This window comes from Carcharodon carcharias, chromosome 7 (assembly GCF_017639515.1).
Source record: "Carcharodon carcharias isolate sCarCar2 chromosome 7, sCarCar2.pri, whole genome shotgun sequence".
In the NCBI taxonomy this organism is placed as follows: Eukaryota; Metazoa; Chordata; class Chondrichthyes; order Lamniformes; family Lamnidae; genus Carcharodon; species Carcharodon carcharias.
In genome coordinates, this window is record NC_054473.1 from 119,100,461 (window position 1) to 119,125,020 (window position 24,560).

At 45.5% G+C, this 24,560-nt stretch overlaps 1 long non-coding RNA gene across 1 annotated transcript in view; it reads right to left on the minus strand.

The window, feature by feature from the left end:
* Window positions 1-942: 942 nt before the first annotated feature.
* LOC121280409 overlaps window positions 943-24,560 on the minus strand; it is a 58,420-nt gene continuing 34,802 nt past the window's right edge. Inside the window, exon 3 of the long non-coding RNA XR_005943611.1 lies at window positions 943-1,755. This is a non-coding gene — a long non-coding RNA (uncharacterized LOC121280409). The remainder of the gene's footprint in view (window positions 1,756-24,560) is intronic.

Below are 24,560 nucleotides of genomic sequence, written 5' to 3' on the forward strand. Positions count from 1 at the left end.
TCTCCATAAATACATAATTAATGAGGCAGGACGCGCCAGAAATGGGACAATACGGTGCGAAAAGCCGCCACTGCGGCCAGCGGGTAAAACGTCCTTTTTCCCGCTCGCTACCATGCTTAGTGCAAATCGGAACGATTCCACCCTAAATTATTGCACAGTATTTGAGTCCGTTTCTCTGTGATTGCTGTTGAATTGAGGTTGTTTCATGCTCAAATCAAACCATGTGATTACATTGTGACTGAAATTTCCTTTGATTTCAGGAATTGGGTTGACCTTGCCCATAAGTGAGGTTGCAAAAAGAAACCAATCCCTTCATAATGGGTGGAGCATATACCTTGCGTCAAAAGTGTATGGACAATGTTTGTAATAAAACTGCACAAAGCCTTCCTCCATCAACAAGGCACAAGTCAGGAGTGTGATGGAATGTTCTCCACCCACCTGGATCAGCACAACTCTAACAACACTCAAGAAGATCCAGGACAAAAGCAGCTGGCTTGACTAACACTCCATCCACCATTCTAAACATTCACTCCCTCCACCAATGGCCACAGTGGCAGCAATATGTACCATCTACAAGATGTACTGAAATAACTTGGCAAACCTCCTTCGACTGCATCTTCTGCAAACTCTACCACCTAAGAGGATAATGACAGCAGACACATGAAGATACCATGACCTGCAAGTTCTTCTCAAAAGTCAAACACCACCCTGACTTATATTGCTGTTTCTTCACTGTCACAAGGTCAAAAGAACTCCCTTGCTCACAGAACTGTTTGTGCACCTACACCACATGGACTGTAGTGATTCAAGAAGGCAGTTCACCATCATTTTCTGAAGGCCAATTCGGAATGGGCAAACAAATGCTACCCTTCGTGGTGACGCTCACACCCCAGGAATGAATAAAAAAAAGTAAAACGTCTCAAAACTATTACGACATATAGGCTCAATTTATTTTACAGTATTATTAACTTTAAACTACTAAAAATAACATTTTAAACAAGGCAAACAAATATGCAGTTTATTTCTGCTTGTCATTCCTATTTTCCCTCTAGTCTTCTTTACACTTTAATTTAACTTTATATCTGCTTTGACTGAAATATCCCATATTTTTTGCCTATTTTTATTAACCTACTCATTTGGCTGCCATTTTCTATCATGAAGATGGGAGCAAATTTAGAGAAAAATCTTTTCTTCAGCTAAATGTTTAAAACTTTAAAAAAATCAGAGGGTTGTCTCTCATTTTCCAATGCGAGTTTACTTTCCCACTGTGAGAGGTAATTAAGCTAATTAATGAGGAACTTGTGCAGACATTTCTACATTGAAATTCTCTTCATAATTCCCAAAGTTCCTGAAAAACTAAGAGCTATCAACAGTCATTGTCTTCGGTGCTCAGTTGTTATGACAACAGATTTGCAGCTTGGCCAGGTTCCAGTTTGCAAACAATTTCAAGACAGAATCCACTTGTACCATACTAAGGGAAATTCAATCAGCGTCAGCCAACAGCCAATCACAAGCATAACATCTGACTCATAGTCAGCAACCACATAGTCTTATTGCCAAAAAACATTTCAATTTACTTCAGTTTAACCAGCAGGAGAGGACTAGGGAGAAAGACATTGTGAAGATTATATTCTCTAATCCAGTGAAGTACCAGGTATGTGAAAGGTTTGGGGGAAGGATCCTTAACCAGTTCTCTTCAACTGAGTGACAATCAGCAATGGCTTTTTATTCTCTTAAAATAGGTCATGGATGGAACTGTTAATGAGAAAAAAAAACATATTACTATTCTATGCAATGTAAACATTAATCAGAAAACCACAAGATTTCAACTTATTGATACAAACTGTGAATTTAATCTTTGATCATGGCATGTGAGAGTATAAATAATCCCTGTACATTTTTTTCACATTAAGTGTAGTTTATAGACACATATAGATGCTGTGGATTTAATTGTCTTTCACTTTGGAGTACTGATTAGAATTCAGTAAGAGTTCTGAGTAAAGTTTGTTTGCCAAGAGAGATAATTCCACAATACAAGCTATTACTAATTTAGGATTAATTAGCAGCTTAAGTGGTAGTTCCACAGTTTCATGCTCCAAGCAAGGAAATGCACTCACAAAAATCATGGGTTGGAGACCGTTAAGGAGGAAGGACCAAGAAGGAGGGAGAAATCAAAGTAGGGGGGGGTGGGGCGGTGTGAGTGGAGAGAGAGAGAGAAGCTGTAGGGAAAATTAGATCCCTAGCGGAGCCGGAAATCGTAAGAGGAAGAGATTGTCGGTTATCGACATGTTACAGGACTGTCGGCATCAGATCATCGGGTCCGCCAGTATCGGATCAGGGGAGGGAGGAAGATCAGGGCTAGTTAGTTTGGATGATCTGGGTGAAGCACTCTTGCTCCTCCAGACCACAAGCAGTGCTGGAAAGCACTCACCTGTTGCTGCTGACCATTCTTGCTTCCCTTCAGCTACAGTGTTTCCAGCAAGCTTGGGAATGGCCAAAGTTGTTAAACCCACATGGCTGCTAAAATCTGAGGTATGCAGCCTCATTAACATATTAAAATTACTGATCCACCTTGACAGCAGATTATTCACTCTCCCCAGCCCCCAACTAAACCTGGTTAAACTGGAAATAAGTGCTCTCACGGCAGGCTGGGGCCTGGTTTCCCATTTTTAACATTTTGAATTACCTATCCCAGGGAGTTAAAATTGCCCCTTAATGTTTGGCCAGATAACCAGTTTTTGAAAGGTTACTTGCATTTAAAGGAATTAAAGGCATTGGCTAAAGAGTGGCAGGTGGATATTTTTAACTGAAATAAATGTAGGATAATGTATATTTGTAGAGGAAACCTGTGCATAATGAATTATGTCATTTACAAAAGACAAAGAAATATTTTTGGATATGATTATCAATCATGAAAATAAAAACAAGGTTAATTAAAAAAGGAAATATGTTTGTTGAATGGCCACTTTTTCCTAAAAATTCTAAAGATTTAGTAACAATCCTTTTCTGTACATTCATTACAGCACAATCATTAATGTATTCTTGATAATCATGTTTATGCATTTGCTGTAACACACTCCTTACAGAAATTGTGTCATTTTACGCTAGCTAGGTGTAGTCTAGAAACAGACTTTTTAAACAGAACTTGCTATCCCATCATCATGAAATGCCTTCCAACATCATAAGCGACAACAGCAAAACATACGTGAAAGGCCAATATTTTTTCTCTACAGCATAGTAATGTGCAGAATAAAGACTCATTGAAAACTAATTAATGCTCTGTTGGTTACTTCCTTTGAAAAGTAGTTGGATGAATATCTAGCTAAAATAGGACTGTGGATTGCCCTAACTACTCAGCAGATCAGGCCAGAGGTTCCCTGTTTGATTTAGAACAGCAGTACAATTCACATTTGTGCCCTGAGTATAATGAGAGCAAATTTAGCCAAGGGTTATGACTGAGCAGTTGGTAAAGCTGAGTTCTTTAAAAAAAATCCCAGAGGGAAACTTGAAACAAGTGTCATAATCGATAATTTTAGGTGGTACGTTTGAGATGCAACTCTAAATTCAGGAATTATACCACCAGTTCTCAAGAGGTTTTATATTAAACTAGATGAAACATTTTATTTAGTTACAACATATTAAACACAGATACATGGCTACAAAGTACTATTATAACTTTTAACAAATTCCCAAACTAATCTCCATTAATCCAACAGCAACCCACAGACTTAACCAAACATCAGGCAAAGCACTTTCACCTTCGGAATTCAATATGAGGTTCTTTTCACTTTGGTTCCATGTGGAGACAGTTGGATGCTTACAGCTGCTTTTGATCTCACATTGCCTCTGCTCTACACACACAAAACTGCTGAAGTTATACCTAGCGCAGCTCATTGAATGTAAATTCTCATTGTATCACCAGCCTCTTCTAACAATAAAACTCCTTTCATAGTAAAAATTTTATTAGTAATAGAAACATATTGCTTAGTCTCTGCTCGCTAGGTGCCAGAATTCACCCCACTTCTTGAATGCTCTAATCAAAAATGCAAATGCGCTCTATCTCTCTGTTTACATCTCAAAACTAGTACACATCAAAGCACTCAGACTAGTTGGCTTTAATCCAGTTAAGACATACCCACAGACTAAGCCTCCATCTTAAAAGAAAAATATTTTCCAATAATATTATATACATCAATAGCTTAACGACACCAAGGTTCCCATTTCTGATCATTGTCTGTGACCCCTGCTAGAAATTACATGTACATATTAAGGATGAGGATAGATTTGAGTTTAGTTGAGATAACCTCTACACTTGGAATTGTATCATTGTTCCTTCACTATCACCGGGTCAAAATCCTGAAACTCCCTTCCTAACAGCACTGTGGGCATATTAACACCACCTGGACTGCAGCAGCTCAAGAAAGCAGCTCACCACAACCTTCTGAAGAACAATTTGGGATGGACAATAAATGCTGGCCTAGCCAGAGACACCCACGTCCCATGAATAAATATTTTTTTAAAACTCGTGCTGGCATTAACTGTCCAAGCTAACACAAACAGTGACCACTTGTTTTAGATACAAGAGGACTACTGGCCCCCATGAAACTGTACTTAGCATCTAATCTGCTTGCAACTCGCCTGGAAGTGCTCAGTTTCAACGCTAAGTGAGAAAGTATGTAAATGGCTTCAGACTAGAATGGAAGAAAATGGGAATGCTTTGCCATGGTTAAAAGATTTATACAAATGCAAATGTTTTAGAAATAAATATCATTTAAAAAAATAAGAATGATAAACAGAAAGATAATCTAACACTTCAAAAGGCAGTCTCTATCCTTCTCTCTTCATTATACAATTTCTGACAGTTTTAGTCGCTCTCGCTATTTGTCTTTAGGTCTTTTCCAATGTCAGCTCCGCACTCTGTAGCAATTATCTCACAGGGAGATTTGGAGAATCTTGCCCTGCTGCAGACAAGAACTGGACAGATGATAAAGGCGTAGCACAGACATAAAAACATTGATGTGTCTATCAATGTTCTGACCAACCAGAATCTACAATACAGGTAACTATGACTGCAATATTTTATAGGGGAGTATTTTGGAGATTGCTGGTTATCAAACCAAAATATCAGACCAAAATTAGTCCTACTACTAAAGTGGGGTGGCTCCTGTGAGTTTACCAGACAGTAAAGCTTGGGTTTTGTGGCACTGTGCTTGCCTACCTGCAATTTTCTGTCCATTCATTTTAATGGGTGTAAAATCACAGGCTAACAAGAAACGAAGTAGAAAACCTCTGCCCTCATTCCTACTAAAAGACCTGGCCATGGGTAGACTAATGACCATCTTCAGAGGGAGCAAAATTCTAGTACACCTTAACGTCCCTCCAGGTGACCCTTCCCCTCAAAGAGTCAGGCCAGGGCCCAAAGTAAGGAGGAGCGGCTGCTGAACACCTCTGGGTCATCCACTCAGTAATCTCAGAGGATGTCCGCTCCCTCTAAGTCCCCTTTGCCTGTGACCACCCCCCTCAATCTCATCCTCTGTTACTGCAGAGGGGGAGGGTGGCCCACAGGAGTACAGTCAAAGCAAGCTGGGACCCTCCAGGCCTCAGCTCTCCAGAGGACGGGTGCAGAAGTCACCAGAGGGCCAACCATGCACAGGCTGTCTCCACTCCTGCTGCGGATGTCAGGCAGCACCTAGAAGTGGTAGGCCTTGAAAAGTTAAACAATTCTGATCAAAAGTAGTTGCATGGATGAACACGTTTTGTCACTTTATAATCTTAAAATACATTCACTTGCACTGAATAATGTGTAATGTTATCTTTCAGCTTCATTTACAGCTTTCGCGAGTCCTCCCCCTGCATTCTCCCCACTAGCAATTCAGCTGCACACAGCCAGACCATGAGTGATTCTGGTTGGAGAAGTGTGTGTGTGTGGCAGGACCTTTCAGAGCCTCATGCAAGCACTCTCCCATGCACATGGAGCCTTCATCCGTCAGACTCATCTAACTGTCATGAGCATTTTCAATGCTGTCTGCTGGCTTCTCTTTCAGTTGTCCATCTAAGCTGACCTGCGTCTCCACCCACCCACTGACTGCACTCCCATGCAACACCTGTTCCCTTCCAACACGAGGATCCACTCACTTTCGATTTGAAAAACATGGTCGTAGTCAAGTTTTTGATTAGCTCCCCCATCCTTTCCCATTCCCCGGTCATCTATGTCCCTTACCCCATCACAGTCCACCCCCTGGCGTCACCTTCCACCTCCCCACCGTTACCCTACAGACTGAAACCCTGTCGTTCCTGGGTGTCCAGGTGAATGTGCACATTCTCTACCTTGCTGAAAATCTGACTGCCATCACATTGATCCCCCCGACCTCCTTCTTCCAACCCCCAGGTTCCATGTTTGCCTCCGTGTCCACACCAACCACCTTCACCGCCCCTTCTACCAATTCCAATGCACACTCACCCTCCCACCCTACCAGTTACTTCTGCCCCATCTCATTCTCACCATTCCCTCCTACCATGCCCAGTCTGAGTTTACTCCCAAGGAGGCAGTCATTTACTCCACAGACCCCTCACTTGCACGTTCACCTGGACATTCCAACCAGCCTTACTCCTTCCTCCACCTTTTCTCCTCCCTCCCCCCATATTCCCTCCACCCTTCAAACTCCCTCCTGCTTTCAGATACCTTCCCCCCTCCGAACACCCTTCTCACCCCGGACACCTTGCACCCCACCGAACTCCTTCCTACCCCTAGACACCTTCCCCCTTCTGAACTCTGTCCTTCCCCAGACAACTTCTCCCCCTCCAAACTCCCTCCTCCACCTGGGCACTTGCCTCCTCTGAACTCCCTCCTACCCAGACACCTTCCCTCCTCCGTTTCCAAACCCCCCTCTAGTACACCTTCCTCTCCCACTCACACCTAGACCTTCCTTTCCTCCACCCCACCCTTCACTGGTCATTCATATCCAGCCCATGGTGAAGTCCATGAAGTTCCAAAGCCTCCGCGAAGTTGAAGCTGCAGTGTGGAGACCTCCCATCTTCCAAGAGCTGCTCTGCGGCGGAGCCATACGCATGAGGACCAACGCAGCATGTGATGCACATGTTCCTCCAGGGTCTGGTAGCTATAGGACTGCAGCATCTTCTTCTCCTTTGTTGTCCACAATCCGTGCAAGGCTGTAAAAGGAAGTCCTGACTTCTGCATGTCCCGCTTGTCCAGACCTATTCTGGGCCCGTGTGTTTTCCCACTGGCGTAATGGTAAATTGGGCATGGAGGGCAGTTTCGGTCCAGCCTTACTTTGCATTCCCATTAGCTGGATGCAAATCAGGTTCATGCTGGCCGCCGGGGCATGTGCAATCTGCCATGGTGGGCAACATCGGATGATCCTGCTGCGATTTCACGCCAACGTGAAACTGATTTCTTCCCCTCCCGCTAAATTCCGGCCAAGGTCTTATTCTCTTAAGAGTCACTCATCCAGTGTATTCTCATCATTCAAATAATGTTTGGCACCAAAATAAGGGCATCTTGGCTGCTTTCTGGATAATAGCTACTAGCAGTCATAATAATGTCTCTATAGTTAGCTACCCCTGGAACAGCACTTTTCATGTAGGCTTTGAGGTTAATATGAAATAGATGCCCATATGGGTTTCATCTAAAATATCTTATGTTAAAAGGTATTCAACCAATCAGTGAAAGCACTGTTTTTACCAACAGGAAAGTGAAGGTGTTGACCTTACAAGACATAAAGGGCTGAATTTTGCTGCCAACAGTGAAGTCACACCACCAAGGTCGAAAATTGGCTCTGACCCCGCTTTGGCTAGCGGCAGGACCCAGGGCAGCATATTTCTGGCAGCGATAAATTAAGACGCTTATTAAGGGCAGTGACCTGCCCCAAGCTGCTGCTTCAGTCAACATGGCAGCATCACTACTAGCAATGGCCAATGCTGAGACTGGAACAATAAGGAGAGTGCATCTCTATTTAAGCTTGCCAACCTCTCGGAATGGCCAGGAGGCTTTTTTTTATTCATTCACGGGATGTGAGCTTCACTGGCTGGGCCAGCATTTATTGCCCATCTCTAGCTGCCCATGAGATGATGATGGTGAGTTGCCTTCTTGAACCGCTGCAGTCCATATGGTGTAGATAAACCCACAGTGCTGTTAGGAAAGGAGTTCCAGGATTTTGACCCAGCTACAGTGAAGAAACAGTGATATATTTCCAAGTTAGGATGTTGAGTGACTTGGAGGGGAACTTCCAGGTGGGGGTATTCCCATTTATCTGCTGCCCTTGTCCCTCTAGGTGGTAGCGGTCGTGGGTTTGGAAGGTGCTGTCTAAGGACTCTTGATGAATTCCTGCAGTGCATCTTGTAGATGGTACACACTGCTGCTACTGTGCGTCGATGGTGAAGGGAGTGAATGTTTGTGGATGTGGTGCCAAATCAAGCGGGCTGCTTTGACCTGGACAGTGTCCAGTTTCCTCAGTGTTGTAGGAGCTGCACTCATCCAGGCAAGCGGAGAGGATTCCATCATATTCCTGACTTGTGCCTTGTGGACGGTGGACAGGCTTTGAGGAGTCAGGAGGTGCGTTACTCGTCGCATGATTCCTAGCCTCTGATCTGCTCTTGTAGCCACAGTATTTATATGGCTAGTACAGTTGAGTTTCTGGTCAATGGTAACCCCCAGGATGTTGATAGTAGGGGATTCAGTGATGGTAATGCCATTGAACATCAAGGGGCGATGGTTGGATTCTCTCGTTGGAGATGGTCATTGCCTGACACTTGTATGACGCTAATGTTACTTGCCACTTGTCAGCCCAAGCCTGGATATTGTCCAGGTCTTGCTGCATTTGGACATGGACTGCTTCAGTATTAGAGGAGTCGTGAATGGTGCTGAACAATATTCAATCATCAGCGAACATTCCTACTTCTGACCTTATGATGGAAGGAAGGTCATTACTGATGCAGCTGAAGAGGGTTGGGCCTAGGACACAACCCTGAGGAACTCCTGCAGTGATGTCCTGGAACTGAGATGACCGATCTCCAACAAGCACAGCCATCTACCTTAGTGCTAGTATGACTCCAACCAGCGGAGTTTTCTCCCTGATTCCCATTGACTGAAGCTTTGCTAGGGCTCCTTGATGCCCTCGGTCAAATGCTGCCTCGATGTCAAGGGCAGTCACTCACCTCACCTCGGGAGTTCAGCTCTTTTGTCCATGTTTGAACCAAGGCTGTAATGAGGTCAGGAGCTGAATGGCCCTGGCAAAACCCAAACTGGGCATTAGTGAGCAGGTTATTGCTAAGCAAGTGCCGCTTGATAGCACTGTTGATGACCCCTTCCATTAATTTACTGACGATCAAGAGTAGACTGATGGGGTGGTAATTAGCCGGGTTGGATTTGTCCTGCTTTTTGTGTACAGGACATACCTTCAAGTAGCATGAAGTCCAAGCAGAATGCACTCTCTCAAATCACAACAGACCACACCCTGTAGCATATGAAATTTACTGAGATTACATCAATACTATACGTGGATCTCTGGAGTAACTGATCTATCTAATGGAGTGTACCATAGTATTGCACAGGAGGATTCTTAACTCTGTCGTACAGCAGGTGTTGTTAAGGTATCAAAGCTTTTGCACACTTTTTATATCGACTTCCTCATCTTGCTGTTGAGTCATATGGTTGTATCTGCTGACAGAAAGAAAATCATCCCCTAATTCTAATAGATAATAAAGTTCACAATCACTTTATGGTTTCGGAGCAGCAATTAAACCTGGTTATTGAAAAATTAAATGACTCTTCCTCAGAAATCAGATGCTAATTAAACAACATGATGAAGGATAAGCATGGCAAGTTTCAGGAATTTTGGATAATGAAGGATATTGTGAGATTAGTCAAAAAGAAAAGGGAAGCATTCGTAAGGGCTAAAAGGCTGGGAATAGATGAAACCCGTGGAGAATGTAAAGAAAGTAGGAAGAAACTTAAACAAAGAGTCAGGAGGTCTAAAAGGGGTTAAGAAAAGTCACTGGCAACCAGGATTAAGGAAAATTCCAAGGCCTTTTATACATATGTAAAAAGCAAGAGGGTAGCCAGGGAAAGGGCCGGCCCACTCAGGGACAGAGGTGGGAATCTGTGTGTGGAGCCAGAAGAAATGGGAGAGATACTAAATGAATACTTCTCATCAGTATTCACCAAAGAGTAGGACTTAGCGGTCGATTTGTCTAGGGAAGAGTGTGTAGATAGCCTGGATCATGTTGAGATCAGAAAAGAGGTGTTAGGCGTATTGAAGAATATTAAGGTGGATAAGTCCCCAGGGCCAGATGGGATCTACCCCAGAGTACTGAGGGAGGCAAGGGAGGAGATTGCTGGGGCCTTGACAGAAATCTTTGTATCCTCACTGGCTACGGGTGAGGTCCCAGAGGACTGGAGAATGGCCAATGTTGTTCCATTGTTTAAGAAGGATGGCCGAGATAATCCAGGAAATTATAGGCCGGTGAGCCTTACGTCAGTGGTAGGGAAATTATTGGAGAAGATTCTTCGTGACAGGACTTACTACCATTTGGAAGCAAATGGGCGTATTAGTGAGAGGCAGCATGGTTTTGTGGAGGGGAGGTCGTGTCTCACTAACTTGATTGAGTTTTTCGAGGAAGTGACAAAGATGATCGTTGATGGAAGGGCAGTGGATGTAATATACATGGATTTCACTAAGGCCATTGACAAGGTCCCTCATGGCAGACTGGTACAGAAGGTAAAGTCGCATGGGATCAGAGGTGAGCTGGCAAGATGGATACAGAATTGGCTTGGTCATAGAAGACAATGGGTAGCAGTGCAAGGGTGCTTTTCTGAATGGAGAGCTGTGACTAGTGAGTTCCGCAGGGATCAGTGCTGGGACCTTTGCTGTTTGTAGTATACATAAATGATTTGGAGGAAAATGTAACTGGGCTAATTAGTAAGTTTGCAGATGACACTAAGACTGGAGGAGTTGCGGATAGCGAAGAGGATTGTGAAAGGATACAATGGGACATAGATCGGTTGGAGACTTGGGCAGAAAAATGGCAGATGGAGCTTAATCTGGACAAATGTGAGGTAATGTATTTTGGAAGATCTAATACAGGCAGGAATTATACAGTAAATGGCAGAACCCTTAAGTGCATTGACGGGCAGAGGGATCTGGGTGTACAGGTCCACAGGTCGCTGAAAATGGCAATGCAGGTGGATAAGGTAGTCAGGAAGGCATATGGCATGCTTGCCTTCATTGGCAGGGTATTGAGTATAAAAGCTGGGAAGTCATGCTGCAGCTGTATAGAACCTTGATTAGGCCACACTTGGAATATTGTTTGCAATTCTGGTCACCACATTACCAGAAGGATATGGAGGTGTTGGAGAGTGTGCAGAAGAGGTTTACCAGGATGCTGCCTGGTCTGGAGGTTATTAGCCATGAGGAGAGGTTGGTGAAACTCGGATTGTTCTCACTAGAGCGACGGAAATTGAGGGGCGACTTGATAGAAGTTTACAAAATTATGAGTGGCATGGATAGAGTAGATAGTCAGAAGCTTTTTCCTAGGGTGGAAGAGTCAATTACTAGCAGACATAGATTTAAGGTGAGAGGAGAAAACTTTAGAGGAGATGTGTGAGGCATATTTTTTACGCAGAGGGTAGTGAGTGTCTGGAATTCACTGCCAGAGGAGGTGGTGGAAGCAGGTACGATAGTGGTGTTTAAGAGGCAGCTTGACAAATACATGAATAGGATAGGAATAGAGGGATACGGACCCCAGAAGTGCAAAATGTTTTAGTTGATGGGCAATATGATCGGCGCAGGCTTGGAGGGCCTAAGGACCTGTTCCTGTGCTGTACTTTTCTTTGTTCTAATAGTTAGACAATGAGCTGCTTTCCTCACCCTGACAACAGGGACTGCAGGGCCTGCTTCCCTCATTCGCCCTGAAAGGGTGACAATAGAGGTTTCCCTTAGCCTGAAAGTAAGACCTACTGCAGGGGCCCAATTTGTGTCATTCCTTCAGGATTATTATCCAAAAACTAATATTCCAGGAGTCTATTTCATAATTAACCTAGACTTGCCGACCTTGGTTAGACCGATTCCTGGGAGTTTAGTTATGTGACTTTTCTTCATGTGATTAGATCATGCAGCAGTTATAGCATGTGACTGCCGATATTTTAACATGGTCATGAGCAGCAGGCAGGTCATTGGTACTCTGCTGTAATTTATAGCTGCATTTAAGGAATTTCAATCCTAATAAGCCTCAGCCTGTAATTTTAATTGGCCTGTGATGCATGAGATTTCTGGGTAGAATTCCTCTCACTGCTTGTTTTGAGTCCAGGTAACACTGATTACCAATATGCAGTGCATGTTGACTCATCTGATTTCTCTGTAACGGGTGAGAACCACACAGAATATTTTAATATTCGATTCCACTACTGGAATTTGATAACATTATTTTCTGTTCATTTTTTGTTTAAAAATCTCTTTAGGTAGACCACCTCTCCCTGAAATTCTAGTATTGTGTCTCCCTATTTAAAGCACTTTTGCGGTGGTCCATTAACAGTTTGGACCCCTTCAGGTACATTGTCTGAATGCATAATAAGAATTATTGTACCAAATGTGGTCTCTTAAGTCTCAGTGAATATGTATTGGTTTTTTGCACTCTTGACTTTGAAAAAGCCAGCGAGCAGCAGTTGTTCAATTCCAGATGTATTACATTTATTATTGCTAAAGGAACTCCTTCATTGTGTATATTCAATACTTCTTGCTTCAATATGCATTATCTTATACTTATAAACATTAAAATCCATTTCAGGAGTCAGTAGAAAAATAAAAAGTTCTCCACATGTTTAGTTTTAAATTTTGCTTAAAAATACTTCTCTGTGACAGGATAAATGAAGGGCTTCAACATCTACAAATGTAGATGCAGCTGCAGCAGCCCCTCAATTCCAAGCCAAATTGACTACAACTTTGGTACTGAGCTATGCCTTCAGCAACATAAAAGGTTCCTCAAGTTAGAAGGTCTCAACATAGACATTGGCCTGGATTTTGTGCTCAACAGCAAAGGAATGGTGCCTGCTGTTCACTTCGCTCTCAGGCTATATTTCCTGCAAATCAACTTCGTTTCCAGCATGGTACCCTTCATCGTGGATCTGTGGCATCTGTGCACAGGGCAGGCAACAGCAAAGCCCTTCAACCAATCAGATCAATGTATCCTCACAAGGAGACACTGGGAACAAACTCATTCACATAGTGCCACTTAGCAGCACAACACAAACTGATGTCAATACACTAGGGGAGGCTGTGGTGCAGTCCACCCTACATTCATCAATTATATCAATGAGGAATGCTACATTGGTCACACCTGCAGTGGGCCCTGTCCCTGAGAACATAGAAGCATCAAACATAGGACTTAGGAGCAGGAGTAGGCCTTCCAACCCTGCTCCGCCATTCAACAAGACCATGGCTGATCTGGTTGAAGTCTCAACTCCACTTTCCTGTCTGCCCCCCCATAACCCCTGACTCCTTTGATTATCAAAACTCTAACTATGCCTTGAATTAATTCCATGACCCAGTCCCCACTGCTCTCTGGGGACTAACGACCCTCTTGAGAGAAAACAATTCTGCTCATCTAAGTCTTTAAGGAGAGACTTCTTATTCTTAAACTGTGCTCCCTAGTTTTAGTCTCCCCCACAAGTGCAAACATCCTCCTGGTATCTACCCTGTCAAGTCCTCTCACGATCTTATGTGTTTCAATCAGATCATCTCTCATTCTTCTAAACTCCAATAGGTACAGGTCGGTTCAACCCTTCATCCCAGGAATGAGTCGAGTAAGCTTTCTCCGTACTGCTTCTAACACGGTTATATAATTTTTTTCAAATAAGGAGACCAAAACTGCACGAAGTATTCCAGATATGGGGCAGAATTTTCCGAGCCCATTGGCGGAGGGCGTGATAGGTGGTGTGTGCTGAAAATATGGCAGGACTCACTTCACGACGGTGTGAAGGCAGGTAGCGATCTTCCGCTTAGCCTGCCAACGGCGGGCCACGTTTCCCGTCATCGGTCAGCAAATTGTAATACATTAGCATATAATTAAACGGCCATCCCGCCAGGCTCTTGGAACCTCGCCATATCGTCCATCCACATTGGTGGGAAAGCACGCCGATGTGTTTCACAACAGCATGCAAGCGACATGCACTTGGCAGCCTTCACTTTGGGGCAACTGAAGTGAGTGAGCAGCAGCATTCTCCACAGCCCACCTGTTGTTTACAGGCCTCAGGGACGGGGGAAGCTGATTCCTGGTTCCACAGGTGACTGCTGAGGGGTGGGGGTGTGTGGGGGTGTCTGGGGGCAAGTGCTGGTGAGCCTTGGAGGCGACTGCTGAGGGGTGGGGGGTGTCTAGGGGGCAAGTGCTAGCCAGCCTCAGAGGTAACTGCTGCGGGGGCGGGGGGGGGGGGGGGGGGGGGGGAATCAAGTGCTGCCCTGGCACTGCATCCCGCACACAGGCAATTGAAATGGAGGTCAGGGTAAGCAAGGGAAATGGCCACGCATTAGGAGCATCAGTATAAACTGAGCATGCCTCTGCAACCAAGGCAGATTAGGCGCAGCCACAGTGATATGGGGTCAGACTCCTAGCCTGCCTGCCCGTGCAAACATCGTGGAGGCACGAAAGGGCCACAAAGCGCTCCATACCTTAGGTCACGAATGCCATCTTCTTTGCGGCACACAACTTTGTACATGGGACAGCCAGTATGCAAGGGCCATTGGATTTGCCCTGATCTTGGAATTCCCACAGGTGCAGGGTGCAATTGACTGCACTCATATGGTGCTCAGGTCTCCATTGCTACACTCAGTAGACTTCCACACACTGAATGTGCAGCTGATGGGCGACCACCAGAAACGTATCCTGCAGGTATGCACACGGTTTCCAGGGAGTGTGCATGATGCCTACATCCTGAGTCCCTCACAGATCTCTGCAGTCTTCCAGGGTCCATAGAGGCTGCAGGGTTGGCTCCTTGGGCGCAAGGGCTACCCGCAGGCTGATGACACCCATGGGGTGGCCTCAAACTGCAACAGAGCAACGCTATAATGAGGCTCATGCAGCAGCTCGCAACTTGGTGGAATAGACCATCAGAATGCTGAAGATACGGTTCCAGTGCCTGGACCCGTCTGGTGGAGTCCTGCAATACACTCCACAGAGGGTGTCATGCATCGGCGTCATCTGCTGCGCCCTTTACAACCTGGCGCTGCAACAAGGTGAGGAGCTGGCTGAGGAGGAGATGGAGAAGCTGCATGCCTCCTCCAATGAGAAGGGCACTGATGGGGATGAGGGTGAGGGGGGTCCTCGGTGGTGACGACAACGGGGATGAGGCTCTTGCACTTGCTAGATGAGGCAGGTGCACTCGGGAGGCCCTCATAGCTGCCAGATTTGTGGAGAATGAAGACGATATGCAGTTAGATGATGCTGACATCACAGTTGTGAACTTTTGACACCAGTCTGGCTTAACTCAACGCCAATACCCTCTAAGAGAGTGCTCCTGTCATGGAGATGCAGTGGAGGCCCAAATAGTCACTCAATCACAGGGGGATGATGACAACTTGCAGTGAGGACACTCCATAGATCTTCACATGGCCTCTGCGAATGTCTGACTCCTGTCTGGGCAAGGGCAACTCGCTTGCCCTCCAGTTTCTGGGCCATGTCAGAGAGGCAGCCATGAAACTTTAGATGCATCTTATGAGTGTCTGCCTTCAGCACCTCAGCCCTTCAGGAACTGGCGCACCGCATCACTGGTCACAGATGCTGATGTGAAGAAGGCCGGCCCCATCTTAAAAGGTGCTGAGAGCACACAGAGAGTATGATAGAACTTTGTGGTGCCTGCCCCCTACATTCTGGCAGCAATGACCAGCGCTGCCGAGATGCAGGCTTCAGTCATGTTTCCAGGGAGTGTAAGGCTGGACCATCACTGTGGTCTGAAGGCCGCACAAAGCACAGGGAAGAGGCCCTGAACTGGGACACCTGCCTTTATCTTGTGCAGAAAGGTTTCACATCTGAGTGACAAGAACACTGCTCAACAGAACAAGGAGCCATGGGCAGGGAGACATTCTCGGGAGTTTATTGACAATGGTGAACATTATGTACAAGTGATTAACCCCTGTGCCCAGGCTGTGCAACTAATTCACCTTAACTGTTCTAACCCTGCCGCTACATCTTGATGCTCCCCAGACATCGACAGTGAAGGTGGACTCAGCCTGCTGACTGTGACGCCCTGTCTGTGATGACTTTGGCAGGTGTCCTCTGGAGGGCCGAGACTTAGAGGGCCCCAGCCAACTTTCAGGATCATGCTGTGTGTCAGTGACACCCTCCTTCGCCTGTGAAGCTGGATCTGCGTAAGTCACAAGAAGAGGGGAGTCAAATGGGCCAGTCATTCCCAGTGTCATGTGGGTAGATGGCCCTGGAGTGTGCACCTGCTGATCCTCCTCCCTATGGGTGCCTGAGGGCCCCTGGCTGATTCCGTGAGCAGAATGCATAGCTGGAGTGAGATCGAGCTGCCCAGCAACCCCTTGCATACACACTGTTGGAGACCAACTATGGAATCAGCGCTGGAGTTAAGCCTGCACAGCAGTGCAGGAGTGACGTCCTGGACCAAGGTCTCCATGGCAGCCGCCATCCTGCCAGTGTTGACCTCGGTGAGTTGCAATGCCGGTGCTATCACCTCAGCCTGAAGATGGACGGACTCCTCCATCATGCCTTGCAATCTGAGGAGTGCAGCGGCCATTCACAGAATCACAGTGCAGAAGAGGCCCTTCGGCCCATGGAGTCTGCACCGACACGTGAGAAACACCTGACCTACCTACCTAATCCCATTTATCAGCACTTGGCCCATTGCCTTGAATGTTATGATGTGCCAAGTACTCATCCAGGTACTTTTTAAAGCATGTGATGCAACCCACCTCCACCACCCTCCCAGGCAGTGCATTCCAGACTATCACAACCCTCTGGGTAAAAAGGTTTGTCCTCACATCCCCTCTAAACCTCCTGCCCATCACCTTGAACTTATGTCCCTTTGTGACTGACCCTTCGACTAAGGGGAACAGCTGCACCCTATCCACCCTGTCCATGCCCCTCGTAATCTTGTACACCTCAATTAGGTCACCCCTCAGTCTTCTCTGCTCCAACAAAAACAACCCAAGTCTATCCAACCTCTCTTCATAACTTAAATATTTCATCCCAGGCAACATCCTGGTGAATCTCCTCTGCACCCCTTCCAGTGCAATCACATCCTTCCTATAATGTGGTGACCAGAACTGCACACAGTACTCCAGCTGTGGCCTCACCAAGGTTCTATACAACTCCAACATGACCTCCCTACTTTTTTAACTATGCCTCGTTGATAAAGGCAAGTGTCCCATATGCCTTTTTCTCCACCCCACTAACATGCCCGTCCGCCTTCAGAGATCTATGGACATATTCGCCAACATCCCTTTGTTCCTCAGAACTTCCTAGTGCCATGCCGTTCATTGAATACTTCCTTGTCAAATTACTCCTTCCAAAGTGTATCATCTCATACTTCTCAGGGTTAAATTTCATCTGCCACTTATCTGTCCATTTGACCATCCCATCTATATCTTCCTGTAGCCCAAGACACTCAACCTCACTGTTAACCATCCGGCCAATCTTTGTGTCATCCGCACACTTACTAATCCTACCCCCCACATAGTCATCTATGTCGTTTATATAAATGACAAATAATAGGGGACCAAGCAAAGATCCCTGTGGTATGCCACTGGACACTGGCTTCCAGTCACTAAAGCATCATTCTGTCATCGCCTTCTGCCTCCTACAACTAAGCCAATTTTGAATCCACCTTATCAAATTACCCTGTATGCCAATGTGCCTTTGCCTTCTTTATAAGTCTCCCATGTTGGACCTTGTCAAAGGCTTTGCTGAAATCCACATAAACTACATCAACTGCACTACCCTCATCTACACACCTGGTCACCTCCTTCAAAAAATTCAGTCAAATTTGTTAGGCATGACCTCCCTCTGACAAAGCCACGCTGACTATTCCTGATCAAACCCCACCTCTCCAAGTGAAGATAGATACTCTCCTTCAGAAATTTCTCCAATAGTTTCCCTACCACTGACATGAGACTCACTGGCCTGTAGTTCCCTGGCTTATCTCTACAACCCTTCGTAAATAGCGGAACCACGTTACTGTTTTCCAGTCCTCTGGCACCTTCCCTGTGGCCAGAGAGGAATTAAAAATTTGGGTCAGAACCCCTGCGATCTTCTCCCTTGCCCCCCTCACAATCTGGGACACAAATCATCCAGACCTGGAGATTTGTCCACTTTTAAGCCTGCCAACACCTCCAATACCTTGTCACTCCCTATCTCAATTTGCTTAAGAATCTCGCAGTCTCTCTCCCCGAGTTTGATATCTTCATCCTCATTCTCTTGGGTGAAGACGGACATGAAGTATTCGTTCAACACTCTAGCGATGTCCTCTGGCTCCACCCATAGATTGCCCCCTTGTTCCCTTATGGGACCTATTCTTTCCCTGGTTATCCTCTTCCCATTGATATACTTATAGAATATCTTGGGATTTTCCCTACTTTTACCAGCCAGAGCTTTCTCATATCCCTTCTTTGCTCTCCTAATTACTATCTTAAGCTCCACCCTGTACTGTCCGTACTCCACTAATGCCTCTGCTGATTTGCTTCCCTTGTACCTGCTAAAAGCCTCTCTTTTCCTTCTCATCGTAACCTGAATATCTCTGGTCATCCTCGGTTCTCTGGGCTTGTTACTCCTTCCTATCACCCTAGAGGGAACCTGTTGAGTCTATACCCTCCCCATTTCCTTTTTGAACACTCCCGACTGTTCCTCTGTAGATTTCCCAGTCTACCTTGGCCAGGTCCTGCCTTATTTTACTAAAATCCATTCTCCCCCAAACCAAAATATTTGTTTGCAACTTGTCGATTTCTTTGTCCATAACAAACTTAAACTGTACCATGTTGTGGTCGCTATCACTAAAATGCTCGCCCGCCACCACCTCAGCCACCTGTCTGGCTTAATTCCCCAGAATTAGGTCCAGAAATGCATCGTCCCTTGTTGGACCCTCTACATATTGACCTAAAAAGTTCTCCTGTACACATTGCAATAAATCCACTCCATCCAAGCCCTTAACACTCTGTCTATCCCAATTAATGTTGGGAAGTTGAAATCACCTAATATAATTACCCTATTGTTATTGTTTTTACACACCTCCACAAATTGTGCACATATTTGCTCCTCAATTTCCCGCTGACTATCTGGGGGTCTATAATAAACACATCATCATGTGGTTGCCCTTTTTTTATTCCTAAGCTCTACCCACAAAACTTCATTCGATGCCCCCACCAAGATATCATCTCTCCTTACTGCAGGAATGGACTCCTTAACTAATATTGCAACACTTCCTCCTCTTTTACCCCCTCCCCTGAAGATTCTATATCCCGGAATGTTGAACTGCCAATTCTGCCCTTCCCTCAACCACGTCTCAGTGATGGCTACAATATCACAATTCCACATGTCAATCCTCACCCTTAACTCATCTGTTTTGCCTATTATACTCCTGGCATTAAAGTAAAGGCCATCCAGCCTTGCCTTATTCCCTTGAAACTTATTGCAGCTGTACTCCCTCTGACTTGATTGTTTTACGATATTATGATGTGTCCCTAATCTGCTAACATTCTGTGTCCCCTCCCCCTGCCGAATTAGTTTAAACTCCTCCCAACAGCACTAGCAAACAGGCTCGCAAGGATATTAGTCCCGCTCTGGTTCAGATGTAGATCGTCCGGCTTGTACAGGTCCCACCTTCTCCAGAAACGGTCCCAGTGATCCAGGAATCTAAAACCCTCCCTCCTGCACCAACTCTTAAGCCACGTATTCATCTGTGCTATTCTCCTCTTTCTGAGCTCGCTAGCACGTGGCACTCTGAGTAATCCAGAGATTGCAACCCGTGAGGTCTTGCTTTTTAGTCTACTGCCTAACTCCCTGAATTCTTGATGCAAGACCTCATCCCTCTTTCTACCTATGTCATTGGTACCAACGTGTACCATGACCTCTGCCTTATCACCCTCCCCCTTCAGGATGCCCTGCAGCCGTTCAGTGACATCCCAGACCCTGGCACCAGGGAAGCAACATGCCATCCTGGAGTCACGTTGACGGCCACAGTAGTGCCTATCTGTTCCCCTGACTATAGAATCCCCTAATACTATTTCTCTTCCTTCCTTCCTCCCCTCCTGTACAGACAGGCTGCTTATGGTGCCAGAAGCTTGGCTCTGTCTGCACTCCCTGAAGGAACCAGCGCCCTCATCAGCCTCCAAAACGGAATACCGATTTGCGTGCGGCACCCCAGGGGACTCCTGAACTACCTGCCTGTTTCTCTTGGACTGCCTGGTGGTCACCCATTCCCTTCCTTCCTCAATTCCCTTTATCTGCGGTGTGACTACCTCTCTAAATGTGCTTTCCATGATGCTCTCAGAATCGCGGATGCTCCACAGTGCCCCAGTGGACGTTCCAGCCCTGAAACCCGAGCTTCCAGGAGCTGCAGCTGGGCACACTTCCTGCACACATGCTGGTCCCGGGCATTGGAAATGTCCCCAGCTTCCCACATGGAGCACGAGGAGCACACCATGGCTTTGGGCGCTCCTGCCATGACTTATCTCTTTAAATTAAACCTTTTAAGTCAATTACTCGAGGGCCCTTCTTTCCTGATCCTTGTTACTGCAGAGTATACAAACTGTAAACCACAAAAAGACCTTAAATTGTTCCTGATGTTCCCGAGCTTGCCTTTGCAGCTCTAGCAACTGTGCCATAGCCGAGTCCAGAGGCTCGTCATCTGACTTGGACTCAGCAACGTTCTGCCTCCAGCAGTCCTCCGAGTGCCGGGGACCTGGGAAGTCCCTGCCTCCAATGCTGTGGATCAGAAGTGCGATGTGCTCACCAGATTGTAGTCCCAAGGCTTCTCTAAAGTTAGGTCCCACCGAGGTGTGTATTTCTGCTCTGATGGGGAGGTCTGCTGGGGAGGTTTGGTTAAGCACTGTGACGGGACTTCAGGGAGAGTGCTTTCAGATTCCTCTTCAGAGATTTCTTCGGAGCTTGCTTGGAGGCCCTAGGTCGTGGACTCCGTCTGCTGCTTCCCAGATGTGCCTGTGAAAAGGGAGATATTTAGTGCATGGCAGTGGCCTGTGAAAGAGGACACATCACTCAGGGCATGGTTATCTGTTGGATGCTGTACTGCTGGATCCTCACTTGGTAGAGCAGCAACGACCTCACCATCAGCACAAAGACCGGTCCCAGTCATTGCTGGCCAGCTGGATGGCTCTGTTTTCAAATTCTGTGAGAACTTGGAATTCGTACATCCCTCCACCTGTCTGTGACCTTTTCCTCCTGCTGTGAGTCAGTTTGTCCTGCATGGATAGAGATGGGGAGAGTGTATCAGGATGCCTGCCGGGCCAGATGTTAAGTATGCCTGGCTTGTGTGGGTGGTGAATGGTCTCATGGATGGGATGAGGACAATGATGGTGTGTGTGAAAGAGTGAATGGTGATGTTCCTTGCACTGGCAGTGAGTGAGGGCCTTGTGGGTTTGTGCTGGGTTTGTGAATGTGAGGGTTGGGAGTGATGAAAAGAGTGGCTTACCCTGGCAGAACAGAGATCATTCATCTTTTTGCTGCACTGGGTGGCTGTCCTCTTCTGAAGGGCATTAATGCTGACCACCACTGCCACAGCCTCCCAAGCCAGGTTAGTGACATTGCTACCCATTCTGCGACCACTGCAGGGGTACAGCACATCCTGGCCAGCCTCCATGGCATCCAGCAGTCATTGAGGTGCTGAGCTGCAGTCTTTTTGCCTTTCCAGGCCACGTCTCCCAGGCAGCGGTGGTGAGCTGGTGGCGATGAACGCTTCACTGGCAGCTGCCTTTTAAGGATGGCGACCGGCGTGATGCAACAGCAGGGTGATGGCGAGCAGGTGAATGAGAGCCCACTCGCCATGGAAATGGTGTGTTTCGCGGGAGTGAACATATAATGAGGCAGGCTTGGGGAGATACAGCGTGAAAACCCACCATTTTCACAGTCGGGTAGGACTCCATTTTACCCGCCTGTACCGCACTCAGTGCAATTCTGGGAAAAATTAGCCCATGGTTTTACCAATGCCCTGTACAGCTGCAGTAAAACTTCCCTACTTATATATTTCATTTCCCTTGCCAACATTCCATTTGCCTTCTTCATCACTTGCTGTACCTACATACTAACTTTTTCTGATTCATATATCAGGACACCCAGATCTCTCTATACGACTGAGTTCTGCAATCTCTCTTCATTTAAATAGCTTACTGCTTTTCTATGCTTCCTGCCAAAGTGGACAAGTTCACATTTGCCCACATTATACACGATCTGCCAAATTTTTGTCCACTGACTTAACCTATCTATACCCCTTTGCAGATTCTCTACTTCCTTTTGACAAGGAGGCGCAGGGAACAAACTTGTTCACATAACACGATACACTAGGGCAGGCTGTGCTGCAATCCACCCTGCATTCCACAATTATATCAATGAGGAATGCTACACAGATTGCACCTGCAGGGATCCCTGTCCTTAGGAACACGGGAATATAGGGCACAGGACATAGGCACATGGGACTTAGGAGTAAGCCATTCTCTACCACTTCTTCCTTTCCTATCTATCTTGGTGTCATCGGCATTTAGGTACCACATATTTGGTTCCTCCATCCAAATCATTGATGTAGATTGTAAATAGTTGAGATCTCAGTACTGATCCCCATGGCACTCCACTAGTAACAGCTTGTCAACCTGAAAAAGACCCATTTATCCCTACTCCTTCTTCCTGCTAACTAACCAATCCTTTATCCATGCTATTTTACCCCCTACACCATGTTCTCTTATCTTGTGTAGTAACCTTTAATGTGGCATTTTATCAAATGCCTTTTGGAACTCTAAGTACATCATATCTACAAGTTCCCCTTTATCAAACTTACTTGTTACTTCCTCAAAAACTCTAATAAATTAGTTAAACATGATTTCCTTTTCATAAACCATGTTGACTCTGTCTCATCACATAATGATTTTCTAAGTATCTTGCTAGAACCTCCTTAATAATGGTTCTAGCAATTTTCCTGTGACATATGTTAGGCTAACTAGCATGTAGTTTTCTGCTTTCTGTCTCCCTTCTTTCCTGAATAATGGTGATACATTAGCTATTTTCCAATCCACAGGGACCCTTCCAGAATCTAAGGAATTTTGGAAGATTATAACCAATGCATCTACTGTCTCTGCAGCCACTTCTGTTGTGAGCCTTGGATACAGGCCATCTGATCCTGAGGGCTTGTCAGCCTTTAGGTCAAGTAGCTTTCCCAGCACCTTTCCCCAAGTGATCATGATTGTTTCAAGTTCCTCCCTCCCATGCACCTTTTGATTTTCAAGTATCTTTGGAAGATTTTTTAAGATTTCTGCAGAAACCAGACACATAATTCCTATTCAGCGCCTCCGCCATTTCCTTGTTTTCCATTATCAATTCCCCGGACTCAATCTTTAAAGATACAACACTAGCTTTAGTTACTTTCTTCCTATTTAAGTGCTTATAGAAACTCTTATATCTGTTTTTAAATTACTAACTAGCTTCTCTCATATTCAACTTTCTCCCTCCAATATTTTATTAGTCATCTATGCTGCTTCAGAAAATCTGACCAATCTTTCAACCTACCACTAATCTTTGCAGATTTGAACAGTGTTTCTTTCAATTTGATACAATCCTTAACTTCTTTATTAAGCCACAGATGATGTATCCTTCTCAAAGATTTTTTCTTTCTTAGTGGGTTAAGTCATTGCTGAGGGTTATTAAGTATTTCCACAATAGTCTGCCACTGCAACTCTACTGTCCAACCTTTAAACCAGTTTCCCAGTTCACTTTAGGCTCTGCTCTACCGTGTTATGGGGTACAGCTCGGGGTGGATGGCTAGGTTTTGGGCTTGTCACCCATTGTAATTTACGTGCCTCTCCCACGTCCCACAGCCAAAAATATGTCCAGCAGGAGACTGTAAAATCCAGCCCAATGAGTTCTGGTGTTATTTTATCTTATATAACAATGAGGGCCATAAATTTATGGTATTTAAATAAATTGAAATGCATTTTATTATAGAACATTATAAGTGTTTATGAAATCACATCGCATAATTCCATGCATGCTTGCATTCAAACTGTAAATCAATGGCTTTGATTACTATTACATTTTAACGCTAATATAATTAAGAGTAATAAAGTCAATCAAGGGGGCCATTTAGCTCATCAAATACATGCCTGCTCCCTGCAGAGCAATCCAGTCAGTCCCATTCCCTGCTCGGTCCCTATGGCCTGCACGTTTATTTCCTTCAAGTGTCCATCCAATTTCCTTTTGAAATCATTGACTGTTTCTGCATCCATTACCCTTGAAACATAGAAAATAGGAGGAGTAGGCCATTCGGCCCTTCAAGCCTGCTGCACCATTCATTATGATCATGGCTGATCATCCAACTCAAT